General features: G+C 46.2%; 1 protein-coding gene across 1 annotated transcript in view; it reads left to right on the plus strand.

The window, feature by feature from the left end:
• Positions 1-5,000, plus strand: part of LOC116518658 (platelet glycoprotein 4-like) — a 21,250-nt gene that overhangs the window by 15,886 nt on the left and 364 nt on the right. The window lies entirely within an intron of this gene.

The raw sequence follows: 5,000 nt of genomic DNA on the forward strand, positions 1-5,000 counted from the left end.
ATTCTGGTGTCACTTATGTAAGGCTCTTAAAAAGAATGAAAGAAAACTTTCTCTCTCTCTCTCTCTCTCTCTCTCTCTCTCCCTCCCTCCCTCCCTCCCTCCCTCCCTCCCTCTCTCTCTCTCTCTCTCTCTCTCTACGACCTCGTGACGTGGAAATCTGAAGCAGGCGGCAAAAAAGTGGGGGGGGGGACATCAATGAAACCATTAAGCTTTCAAACGGTGTTTTTTTCCTCCGCGATATCTTTCCTCTCGTCCCGCGATCCCGATGTTTGCACTGCAATTTTATTTTTTTATTATTTTATTTAGCCCACGGCCATGCCGCATTTAGCCAGGAGGCTCAAAGTGCAGGACACAAAGCAAGACTTGTTGGCGATAGGAAGGGTAATCAGACTACAGCTGGAAGGGACCTTGGAGGTCATCTAGTCCAGCCCCCTGGTCAAGTAGGAGTTGGACTAGAAGACCTCCAACGTCCCTTCCACCTCTATTCTGATTGATTTATTGATTGAAATGGTCTAGGGTCTCCTGCTTGAGCAGGGGTTGGACTAGAAGACCTCCAAAGTCCCTTCCAGCTCTATTCCAATTGATTGATTGATTGATCGATTGAAATGATTTAGAGTCTCCTGCTTGAGCAGGGGGTTGGACTAGAAGACCTCCAGGGTCCCTTCCAGCTCTATTCCGATTGATTGATTGATTGATTGATTGATTGATTGATTGATTGATTGAAATGGTCTAGGGTCTCCTGCTTGAGCAGAGGGTTGGGCTAGAAGACCTCCAAGGTCCCTTCCAGCTCCATTCTGATAGATAGATGATAGATGATAGATAGATAGATAGATAGATAGATAGATAGATAGATAGATAGATAGATAGATAGAAAGAAAGAAATGGTCTTGGATCTCCTACTTGAGCAGGGGGTTGGACTAGAAGACCTCCAAGGTCCCTTCCAGCTCCATTCTGATAGATAGATAGATAGATAGATAGATAGATAGATAGATAGATAGATAGATAGATAGATAGACAGACAGATAGATAGATAGATGATAGATAGATAGATAGATGGATAGATAGAAATGGTCTTGGATCTCCTACTTGAGTAGAGGGTTGGACTAGAAGACCTCCAAGGTCCCTTCCAGCTCCATTCTGATTGATTGATTGGTTGATTGATTGATTGATTGATTGATTGAAATGGTCTATTATCTCCTGCTTGAGCAAGGGGTTGGACTAGAAGACCTCCAAGGTCCCTTCTAGCTCCATTCTGATAGATGATAGATAGATAGATAGGTAGGTAGGTAGGTAGGTAGATGATAGATAGATAGATAGATAGATAGATAGATAGATAGATAGATAGATAGATAGATAGATAGATAGATAGATAGATAGATGCACAGATTGAAATGGCCCGGGGTCTCCTGCTTGAGCAGGGGGTTGGACTAGAAGACCTCCAAGGTCCCTTCCAGTTCTATTCTGATTGAAAAGCAGCCAAAGCTGAGGAATTCTGGCCCAGAGAGTGATATCCGAGGGGAGGGGGGATTGATTACATTGGGACCCCTGTATTGATCTTAGTGGCTGCATCTAACTGGGAGGTTCTGTGTTCCTCCAAAATCTTTGTCCAAAGGAAAAAGCCATTTTCTAATTTTCTCCCTTCTTTTTGCCACCACGAGTTGCAGAAACAAACCCCTGGTGCCATGGGAAAGGCTACTTCCTCGGGATAATCTCGGGGGGGGGGGTGACCCAAGTAGACACAAGACCCTCCCTTCTTAACCTCAGAGTTCAGTAAAATAGCCTCCTTCCCCTAAGCCAAGATTGCCCTGCTCCAATTACAACCTGGATTAAAAGCCAAATTTAGCCGGCTGAGTCAGCAGCCTCCTCCTCCTCCTCCTCCTCCTCCTCCTCGGGTTGTGGGGTTCAATGTGCAGACATTATGCCTGGGAAATAAATTTGCTCAGAGGTAATTACAGCTTATTTCCCATCTCTCTCTCTCTCTCTCTTTCTCTCTTTTCTCCCTCTTCCTCTCTCTCTCTCTTTTCTGTCTCTCTTCCTCTATTTCTATCTCCCTCTCTTTTTTCTCCCCTTCCTCTCTTCTCTCTCTCTCTTTCTCTTTCTTTCTCTCTTTCCACTCTTTTCTGTCTCTCTTCCTCTCCTTCCCTTTCTCTTTTTTCTCTATCTCTCTTTCTTCTATCATACATCTCTCTTCCTCTCTCTTTTTCTGTCTTTCTTCTATCATTCATCTCTCTCTTTCTCTTTTTCCTGTCTTTCTTTCTTCTGTTATTCATCTCTCTTCCCTCTCTTTCTCTTTTTTCATATTATTCTCTCTTCCTCTCCCTCTTTCTCTTTTTTCTCTGTCTTTCTCTCTTTCTTCTCATTCATTTCTCTCTTTTCTTCTATCATTCATCTCTCTCTTTTTTTCCTGTCTTTCTTTCTTCTATTATTCATCTCTCCCTTCTCTTTCTCTTTTATCATTCATATCTCTCTCTCTTCCTCTCTCCCTCTTTCTCTTTTTTCTCTGTCTTACTCTCTTTCTTCTGTCATTCATTTCACTCTCTTTCTCTTCTATCATTTATCTCTCTCTTTTTCCTGTCTTTCTTTCTTCTATTATTGATCTCTCTCCCTTCTCTTTCTCTTTTATCACTCATATCTCTTCCTCTCTCCCTCTTTCTCTTTTTTCTCTGTCTTTCTTTCTTCTGTCATTCATTTCTCTCTCTTTCTCTTCTATCATTCTCTTTCTCTTTTTTCTCTTTTCTATCATTCATCTCTCTCTTTCTCTTTTTTCTCTGTCTTCTATCATTCATCTCTCTTTCCCTCTCTTCCTCTCTTTCTCTTATCATTCCTCTCTTTCTTTCTCTCTTCCTCTTTTTTCTGTCTTCTGTCATCCATTTCTCTCTCTTTCTCTTTTTTCTCTGTTTTCTATCATTCATCTCTTTCCCTCTCTTTCTCTTTTATCATTCCTCTCTCTTTCTTTCTCTCTTCCCCTCTCTTTCTCTTTTTTCTCTGTCTTCTGTCATTCATTTCTCTCTCTTTTTTCTGTCTTCTATCATTCATCTCTTTCCCTCTCTTCCTCTCTTTCTCTTTTATCATTCCTCTTTCTTTCTCTCTTCCTCTCTTTTTCTCTTTTTTCTCTGTCTTTCTTCTGTCATTCATTTCTCTCTCTCTTTCTCTCCTTTTTCATTTCTTTCTCTTCCCCCCCCCCAAAAAAAAAAGAATTGCAAACCAACTTTCTGCACCCATTTATCACAGGGCAGCCCCCAGGTTAGTTTCACAGAGGTCGCAAAACGGGTCAAAAATCAATTCACTGTTTTGCTTAGCAGAAAAAACTTCAGGTCCATAAGTGGAGGAAACACGGGGCCGTTGCTATACAAAATCAACCGATCCAGAACCGATGGGGAAAGTTGACGGTTTCCCAGCCGCCACTCAACCTCAACCTGTCAATCATTCAGGCTGGGGGCGCACCAGACCTGGACGCAGAGTCCTCGGAGTTACGGCCCTAACCGAGACTGCTCATTACGGTCGTAACTCCAGGACGGGTCACAAGCTCAGTCCTTGTGCGATGGCCCCTTGTGAAGCCAATCCCTTGCAGGCTGCGACGAGGCACCCTTGTCGTTAAGCGAACCCCGCGGTTGTTTAAAAAAACGAACCCACCCCCACCCACCCTTCCTGCCCCTAATTTTAACCTCGCTTCTGCAGTTCCTTTAAAAAAATAAGTTTAAAATATTTAAGCGCCCGGTCAGGTGGTTTTCCTACGTGTGTGTGTGTGTGTGTGTGTGTGTGTGTGTGTGTGTACCTTTATTTTATTTATTTTTTCCCTTCTGTTTTGGCTTTTTGTGGGCGAAGAGGAAGTGTGCGAAAGGAAACACCAAGGAGCGCCAAAGGATGAAAGAGGGGGGAGGAGGAGGAGGGAGGGGCCGAGGGGAGGGGCCGAGGGGGGGGAGGCAAACTCGCATTGACTCCCCTCCCTCCCCTTAAGCAGGTAATGACTGCATCATTGTTAGCGATACGCCTCTGGGTTCAAGTGGAGTTCAGCCAAGGAAGCCCTCATTGTAGCGCAACCTGGCTCCGATCCGCGGCTTTCCAGGATACGGCTCTTGGGAAACCGGGTTAGCGGGGTTGCCAAAGAGCCACCCCACCCAGGGGAAAGGTGGGATGAGGGGGAAGATCACACCGGGAGAATGGCCCTCTCAATTTCGGTAGCCGAAGACAAGGGGCTTTTTAAAAAAAGTATGCAGAGATAAAGCTAACAAGGAGCTGGAAGGGACCTTGGAGGTCTTCTAGTCCAACCCCCTGCTCAAGCAGGAGACCCTAGACGATTTCAATCCATCAATCAATCCATCAGAACAGAACTGGAAGGGATCTCAGAAGTCTTCTAGTCCAGCCCCCTGCTCAAGCAGGAGACCCTAGACCATTTCAATCAATCAATCAGAACAGAGCTGGAAGGGACCTTAGAGGTCTTCTAGTCCAACCCCCTGCTCAAGCAGGAGACCCTAGGCCAGTGGTCCCCAACCTTTTTATCGCCGCGGACCAGTCAGCCTTTGATAATTTTACCGTGGCCCGCTGAGCGCGCGCAGGGGTGGGGAGGCGTTGTTCGCGACGACACATTAATTGTTTATATATCACGTGCATACCAGCGCGGGGCTCTCTTCCCTGGAGCCTTTGCACACGGCCCAGGAGCTTTTGCGCACGGCCCAGGAGCCTTTGCGCTGCAGCGATCATGTCCCCCGGCCGCTGCAGCGATCATGGCCCCCGGCCGCTGCAGCGATCATGGCCCCCGGCCGCTGTGCGGCCCGGTGCCAGGTACTCCACGGCCCGGCACCGGTCCGCGGACCGGGGGTTGGGGACCACTGCCCTAGGCCATTTCAATCAATCAATCAGAACAGAGTTGGAAGGGACCTTGGAGGTCTTCTAGTCCAACCCTCTGCTCAAGCAGGAGATCCCAGACCATTTCAATCAATCAATCAATCAATCAGAATAGAGCTGGAAGGGACATTAGAGGACTTCTAGTCCAACCCCCT

The sequence above is a fragment of the Thamnophis elegans genome, chromosome 15 (genome assembly GCF_009769535.1).
Source record: "Thamnophis elegans isolate rThaEle1 chromosome 15, rThaEle1.pri, whole genome shotgun sequence".
Lineage (NCBI taxonomy): Eukaryota > Metazoa > Chordata > Lepidosauria > Squamata > Colubridae > Thamnophis > Thamnophis elegans.